This window comes from Pristiophorus japonicus, unplaced genomic scaffold (genome assembly GCF_044704955.1).
Source record: "Pristiophorus japonicus isolate sPriJap1 unplaced genomic scaffold, sPriJap1.hap1 HAP1_SCAFFOLD_207, whole genome shotgun sequence".
Classification (NCBI taxonomy): Eukaryota; Metazoa; Chordata; class Chondrichthyes; family Pristiophoridae; genus Pristiophorus; species Pristiophorus japonicus.
Genome location: NW_027251767.1, coordinates 312,501 through 320,000, shown reverse-complemented (window position 1 = coordinate 320,000; position 7,500 = coordinate 312,501). Strand labels below are relative to the sequence as shown.

Below are 7,500 nucleotides of genomic sequence, written 5' to 3'. Positions count from 1 at the left end.
TTGATGTGCTATCGCAGCAAAACTTCCTGATTTTTGCATGAATGCAGCTGAAATGAAAGAAGGAGAAAAGTCCATGCAAGTATTAATGCTTTCTTTGAGGATTGAACTCAGGACCTTCAGATTATGAGACTGACGCGCTGCCTACTGCGCTAAGAAGGCACTTACCTGGTTAGTAACTGAAGAGTGTGACCAACTATGTTCGCTTACGTGGCATTCAAAGCCAGAATGCAAAGATTGCCAAAATGCTCGAGCCAGGTAGGAGCCGAACATGCAATCTTCTAATCCGTAGTCAGATGCGTTATCCATTGCGCCGCTGGCCCAGGCTGTGAAAAATAGCTGCGACATCAGCAAGTACACAGGACGAGCAGCATTAAAAGGCATGCGGTAGACAATCAGCAAAGATAGGCACCTCTGCCGCTTCCCTTCGATTGACAGGTGGGGAGCGGAGCAGTGCAGTAGAAAACAAAGCAAAGCAAAGTCGTCCTTAGGTGGTTGGTTGCACTCCGGCTTGAAGCAGTGAGCATTCTTTTGAAGTAAGTATGTGTGTGGTAAGTCGCAATTCGCTGAAGGCAGAGTTCTTAATATGAGCAGTTTGCAGCTGAAAATGTTGCAGCTGAGGCACAGGACAGTGCCTTCACCGTTTTGCTTGAGCACTTGCATGTGTGTGTCAGCAGGGAGTGCCTTTGAGCAGCAATGCATGTAAAGAGCCAGCATTTTCTATCAGGCAAAGCCTCAGGCAATTGCACTTTCTTTCAGGCAAAGCCTCAGGCAATAGAAGTCATTTGTCCATCAGTCAGACAGGGCTCTCGCCTGCTCCCTCACGCTCGTGGCGGCTGCGACGTTGCGCTCAACTCGCTTCCCTTGCGCAGGCTCGAGCTCTTCTCGGCGTCTTTCACCATATCCATGGCTTCCAGTCCTGCCCTTGCTCGCCTGCTATTGCTCAGCAACATCGATTGGAGCAAAGCATTGAAAGTGTTCAGGGAGCAGGCCAACCTGAAGCAAGAGATTTCTGCTGGTCGTGGAACAGCGAGGAGGCAAGTGATAAGGGGCTAGTCAGATGCAAACTGGGAGCTAATGCCAGCCATCAATGGGGAATTAGCTCAAATGGTAGAGTGCTTGCTTTGTATGTGAGAGTTAGCGGGATCAATACCTGCATTCACCACTATTCTTTTGGCTCGGGTAATTGTTCAGAAACAAGAGTTGTGTCAGGTGTGGTGTGAGCCCATCTGCTTCTGAAGGTCACCGCAGGCTGAGGGACATCAAATCCTTTGATGTGCTCTCGCAGCAAAACTTCCTGATTTTTGCATGAATGCAGCTGAAATGAAAGAAGGAGAAAAGTCCATGCAAGTATTAATGCCTTCTCTGAGGATTGAACTCAGGACCTTCAGATTATGAGACTGACGCACTGCCTACTGCGCTAAGAAGGCACTTGCCTGGTTAGTAACTGAAGAGTGTGACCAACTATGTTCGCTTACGTGGCATTCAAAGCCAGAATGCAAAGATTGCCAAAATGCTCGAGCCAGGTAGGAGCCGAACATGCAATCTTCTAATCCGTAGTCAGATGCGTTATCCATTGCGCCGCTGGCCCAGGCTGTGAAAAATAGCTGCGACATCAGCAAGTACACAGGACGAGCAGCATTAAAAGGCATGCGGCAGACAATCAGCAAAGATAGGCACCTCTGCCGCTTCCCTTCGATTGACAGGTGGGGAGCGGAGCAGTGCAGTAGAAAACAAAGCAAAGCAAAGTCGTCCTTAGGTGGTTGGTTGCACTCCGACTTGAAGCAGTGAGCATTCTTTTGAAGTAAGTATGTGTGTGGTAAGTCGCAATTCGCTGAAGGCAGAGTTCTTAATATGAGCAGTTTACAGCTGAAAATGTTGCAGCTGAGGCACAGGACAGTGCCTTCACCGTTTTGCTTGAGCACTTGCATGTGTGTGTCAGCAGGGAGTGCCTTTGAGCAGCAATGCATGTAAAGAGCCAGCATTTTCTTTCAGGCAAAGCCTCAGGCAATTGCACTTTCTTTCAGGCAAAGCCTCAGGCAATAGAAGTCATTTGTCCATCAGTCAGACAGGGCTCTCGCCTGCTCCCTCACGCTCGTGGCGGCTGCGACGTTGCGCTCAACTCGCTTCCCTTGCGCAGGCTCGAGCTCTTCTCGGCGTCTTTCACCATATCCATGGCTTCCAGTCCTGCCCTTGCTCGCCTGCTATTGCTCAGTAACGTCGATCGGAGCAAAGCATTGAAAGTGTTCAGGGAGCAGGCCAACCTGAAGCAAGAGATTTCTGCTGGTCGTGGAACAGCGAGGAGGCAAGTGATAAGGGCTAGTCAGATGCAAACTGGGAGCTAATGCCAGCCATCAATGGGGAATTAGCTCAAATGGTAGAGTGCTTGCTTTGTATGTGAGAGTTAGCGGGATCAATACCTGCATTCACCGCTATTCTTTTGGCTCGGGTAATTGTTCAGAAACAAGAGTTGTGTCAGGTGTGGTGTGAGCCCATCTGCTTCTGAAGGTCACCGCAGGCTGAGGGACATCAAATCCTTTGATGTGCTCTCGCAGCAAAACTTCCTGATTTTTGCATGAATGCAGCTGAAATGAAAGAAGGAGAAAAGTCTATGCAAGTATTAATGCCTTCTCTGAGGATTGAACTCAGGACCTTCAGATTATGAGACTGACGCGCTGCCTACTGCGCTAAGAAGGCACTTGCCTGGTTAGGAACTGAAGAGTGTGACCAACTATGTTCGCTTACGTGGCATTCAAAGCCAGAATGCAAAGATTGCCAAAATGCTCGAGCCAGGTAGGAGCCGAACATGCAATCTTCTAATCCGTAGTCAGATGCGTTATCCATTGCGCCGCTGGCCCAGGCTGTGAAAAATAGCTGCGACATCAGCAAGTACACAGGACGAGCAGCATTAAAAGGCATGCGGCAGACAATCAGCAAAGATAGGCACCTCTGCCGCTTCCCTTCGATTGACAGGTGGGGAGCGGAGCAGTGCAGTAGAAAACAAAGCAAAGCAAAGTCGTCCTTAGGTGGTTGGTTGCACTCCGGCTTGAAGCAGTGAGCATTCTTTTGAAGTAAGTATGTGTGTGGTAAGTCGCAATTCGCTGAAGGCAGAGTTCTTAATATGAGCAGTTTGCAGCTGAAAATGTTGCAGCTGAGGCACAGGACAGTGCCTTCACCGTTTTGCTTGAGCACTTGCATGTGTGTGTCAGCAGGGAGTGCCTTTGAGCAGCAATGCATGTAAAGAGCCAGCATTTTCTATCAGGCAAAGCCTCAGGCAATTGCACTTTCTTTCAGGCAAAGCCTCAGGCAATAGAAGTCATTTGTCCATCAGTCAGACAGGGCTCTCGCCTGCTCCCTCACGCTCGTGGCGGCTGCGACGTTGCGCTCAACTCGCTTCCCTTGCGCAGGCTCGAGCTCTTCTCGGCGTCTTTCACCATATCCATGGCTTCCAGTCCTGCCCTTGCTCGCCTGCTATTGCTCAGTAACGTCGATTGGAGCAAAGCATTGAAAGTGTTCAGGGAGCAGGCCAACCTGAAGCAAGAGATTTCTTCTGGTCGAGGAATAGCGAGGAGGCAAGTGATAAGGGGCTAGTCAGATGCAAACTGGGAGCTAATGCCAGACATAAATGGGGAATTAGCTCAAATGGTAGAGCGCTTGCTTTGCATGTGAGCGTTAGAGGGATCAATACCTGTATTCACCACTATTCTTTTGGCTCGGGTAATTGTTCAGAAACAAGAGTTGTGTCAGGTTTGGTGTGAGCCCATCTGCTTCTGAAGGTCACCGCAGGCTGAGGGACATCAAATCCTTTGATGTGCTATCGCAGCAAAACTTCCTGATTTTTGCATGAATGCAGCTGAAATGAAAGAAGGAGAAAAGTCCATGCAAGTATTAATGCCTTCTCTGAGGATTGAACTCAGGACCTTCAGATTATGAGACTGACGCGCTGCCTACTGCGCTAAGAAGGCACTTGCCTGGTTAGTAACTGAAGAGTGTGACCAACTATGTTCGCTTACGTGGCATTCAAAGCCAGAATGCAAAGATTGCCAAAATGCTCGAGCCAGGTAGGAGCCGAACATGCAATCTTCTAATCCGTAGTCAGATGCGTTATCCATTGCGCCGCTGGCCCAGGCTGTGAAAAATAGCTGCGACATCAGCAAGTACACAGGACGAGCAGCATTAAAAGGCATGCGGCAGACAATCAGCAAAGATAGGCACCTCTGCCGCTTCCCTTCGATTGACAGGTGGGGAGCGGAGCAGTGCAGTAGAAAACAAAGCAAAGCAAAGTCGTCCTTAGGTGGTTGGTTGCACTCCGGCTTGAAGCAGTGAGCATTCTTTTGAAGTAAGTATGTGTGTGGTAAGTCGCAATTCGCTGAAGGCAGAGTTCTTAATATGAGCAGTTTACAGCTGAAAATGTTGCAGCTGAGGCACAGGACAGTGCCTTCACCGTTTTGCTTGAGCACTTGCATGTGTGTGTCAGCAGGGAGTGCCTTTGAGCAGCAATGCATGTAAAGAGCCAGCATTTTCTATCAGGCAAAGCCTCAGGCAATTGCACTTTCTTTCAGGCAAAGCCTCAGGCAATAGAAGTCATTTGTCCATCAGTCAGACAGGGCTCTCGCCTGCTCCCTCACGCTCGTGGCGGCTGCGACGTTGCGCTCAACTCGCTTCCCTTGCGCAGGCTCGAGCTCTTCTCGGCGTCTTTCACCATATCCATGGCTTCCAGTCCTGCCCTTGCTCGCCTGCTATTGCTCAGTAACGTCGATCGGAGCAAAGCATTGAAAGTGTTCAGGGAGCAGGCCAACCTGAAGCAAGAGATTTCTGCTGGTCGTGGAACAGCGAGGAGGCAAGTGATAAGGGCTAGTCAGATGCAAACTGGGAGCTAATGCCAGCCATCAATGGGGAATTAGCTCAAATGGTAGAGTGCTTGCTTTGTATGTGAGAGTTAGCGGGATCAATACCTGCATTCACCACTATTCTTTTGGCTCGGGTAATTGTTCAGAAACAAGAGTTGTGTCAGGTGTGGTGTGAGCCCATCTGCTTCTGAAGGTCACCGCAGGCTGAGGGACATCAAATCCTTTGATGTGCTATCGCAGCAAAACTTCCTGATTTTTGCATGAATGCAGCTGAAATGAAAGAAGGAGAAAAGTCCATGCAAGTATTAATGCTTTCTTTGAGGATTGAACTCAGGACCTTCAGATTATGAGACTGACGCGCTGCCTACTGCGCTAAGAAGGCACTTACCTGGTTAGTAACTGAAGAGTGTGACCAACTATGTTCGCTTACGTGGCATTCAAAGCCAGAATGCAAAGATTGCCAAAATGCTCGAGCCAGGTAGGAGCCGAACATGCAATCTTCTAATCCGTAGTCAGATGCGTTATCCATTGCGCCGCTGGCCCAGGCTGTGAAAAATAGCTGCGACATCAGCAAGTACACAGGACGAGCAGCATTAAAAGGCATGCGGTAGACAATCAGCAAAGATAGGCACCTCTGCCGCTTCCCTTCGATTGACAGGTGGGGAGCGGAGCAGTGCAGTAGAAAACAAAGCAAAGCAAAGTCGTCCTTAGGTGGTTGGTTGCACTCCGGCTTGAAGCAGTGAGCATTCTTTTGAAGTAAGTATGTGTGTGGTAAGTCGCAATTCGCTGAAGGCAGAGTTCTTAATATGAGCAGTTTGCAGCTGAAAATGTTGCAGCTGAGGCACAGGACAGTGCCTTCACCGTTTTGCTTGAGCACTTGCATGTGTGTGTCAGCAGGGAGTGCCTTTGAGCAGCAATGCATGTAAAGAGCCAGCATTTTCTATCAGGCAAAGCCTCAGGCAATTGCACTTTCTTTCAGGCAAAGCCTCAGGCAATAGAAGTCATTTGTCCATCAGTCAGACAGGGCTCTCGCCTGCTCCCTCACGCTCGTGGCGGCTGCGACGTTGCGCTCAACTCGCTTCCCTTGCGCAGGCTCGAGCTCTTCTCGGCGTCTTTCACCATATCCATGGCTTCCAGTCCTGCCCTTGCTCGCCTGCTATTGCTCAGCAACGTCGATTGGAGCAAAGCATTGAAAGTGTTCAGGGAGCAGGCCAACCTGAAGCAAGAGATTTCTGCTGGTCGTGGAACAGCGAGGAGGCAAGTGATAAGGGGCTAGTCAGATGCAAACTGGGAGCTAATGCCAGCCATCAATGGGGAATTAGCTCAAATGGTAGAGTGCTTGCTTTGTATGTGAGAGTTAGCGGGATCAATACCTGCATTCACCACTATTCTTTTGGCTCGGGTAATTGTTCAGAAACAAGAGTTGTGTCAGGTGTGGTGTGAGCCCATCTGCTTCTGAAGGTCACCGCAGGCTGAGGGACATCAAATCCTTTGATGTGCTCTCGCAGCAAAACTTCCTGATTTTTGCATGAATGCAGCTGAAATGAAAGAAGGAGAAAAGTCCATGCAAGTATTAATGCCTTCTCTGAGGATTGAACTCAGGACCTTCAGATTATGAGACTGACGCACTGCCTACTGCGCTAAGAAGGCACTTGCCTGGTTAGTAACTGAAGAGTGTGACCAACTATGTTCGCTTACGTGGCATTCAAAGCCAGAATGCAAAGATTGCCAAAATGCTCGAGCCAGGTAGGAGCCGAACATGCAATCTTCTAATCCGTAGTCAGATGCGTTATCCATTGCGCCGCTGGCCCAGGCTGTGAAAAATAGCTGCGACATCAGCAAGTACACAGGACGAGCAGCATTAAAAGGCATGCGGCAGACAATCAGCAACGATAGGCACCTCTGCCGCTTCCCTTCGATTGACAGGTGGGGAGCGGAGCAGTGCAGTAGAAAACAAAGCAAAGCAAAGTCGTCCTTAGGTGGTTGGTTGCACTCCGACTTGAAGCAGTGAGCATTCTTTTGAAGTAAGTATGTGTGTGGTAAGTCGCAATTCGCTGAAGGCAGAGTTCTTAATATGAGCAGTTTACAGCTGAAAATGTTGCAGCTGAGGCACAGGACAGTGCCTTCACCGTTTTGCTTGAGCACTTGCATGTGTGTGTCAGCAGGGAGTGCCTTTGAGCAGCAATGCATGTAAAGAGCCAGCATTTTCTTTCAGGCAAAGCCTCAGGCAATTGCACTTTCTTTCAGGCAAAGCCTCAGGCAATAGAAGTCATTTGTCCATCAGTCAGACAGGGCTCTCGCCTGCTCCCTCACGCTCGTGGCGGCTGCGACGTTGCGCTCAACTCGCTTCCCTTGCGCAGGCTCGAGCTCTTCTCGGCGTCTTTCACCATATCCATGGCTTCCAGTCCTGCCCTTGCTCGCCTGCTATTGCTCAGTAACGTCGATCGGAGCAAAGCATTGAAAGTGTTCAGGGAGCAGGCCAACCTGAAGCAAGAGATTTCTGCTGGTCGTGGAACAGCGAGGAGGCAAGTGATAAGGGCTAGTCAGATGCAAACTGGGAGCTAATGCCAGCCATCAATGGGGAATTAGCTCAAATGGTAGAGTGCTTGCTTTGTATGTGAGAGTTAGCGGGATCAATACCTGCATTCACCGC

The 7,500-nt window shown here is 49.6% G+C and overlaps 6 non-coding genes across 6 annotated transcripts; all 6 read right to left on the bottom strand.

Annotated features, from left to right (window-relative positions):
• Positions 1-86: 86 nt before the first annotated feature.
• trnam-cau (transfer RNA methionine (anticodon CAU)) lies at positions 87-159 on the bottom strand. Its single transcript has one exon. It is a non-coding gene; the product is annotated as a tRNA-Met (tRNA).
• Positions 160-1,354: 1,195 nt separating this feature from the next.
• Positions 1,355-1,427, bottom strand: trnam-cau (transfer RNA methionine (anticodon CAU)). Its single transcript has one exon. It is a non-coding gene; the product is annotated as a tRNA-Met (tRNA).
• Positions 1,428-2,621: 1,194 nt separating this feature from the next.
• Positions 2,622-2,694, bottom strand: trnam-cau (transfer RNA methionine (anticodon CAU)). The gene has a single exon. It is a non-coding gene; the product is annotated as a tRNA-Met (tRNA).
• Positions 2,695-3,889: 1,195 nt separating this feature from the next.
• Positions 3,890-3,962, bottom strand: trnam-cau (transfer RNA methionine (anticodon CAU)). Its single transcript has one exon. It is a non-coding gene; the product is annotated as a tRNA-Met (tRNA).
• A 1,194-nt stretch (positions 3,963-5,156) lies between these two features.
• On the bottom strand, positions 5,157-5,229 carry trnam-cau (transfer RNA methionine (anticodon CAU)). Its single transcript has one exon. It is a non-coding gene; the product is annotated as a tRNA-Met (tRNA).
• Positions 5,230-6,424: 1,195 nt separating this feature from the next.
• trnam-cau (transfer RNA methionine (anticodon CAU)) lies at positions 6,425-6,497 on the bottom strand. The gene has a single exon. It is a non-coding gene; the product is annotated as a tRNA-Met (tRNA).
• Between the last annotated feature and the right edge of the window lie 1,003 nt (positions 6,498-7,500).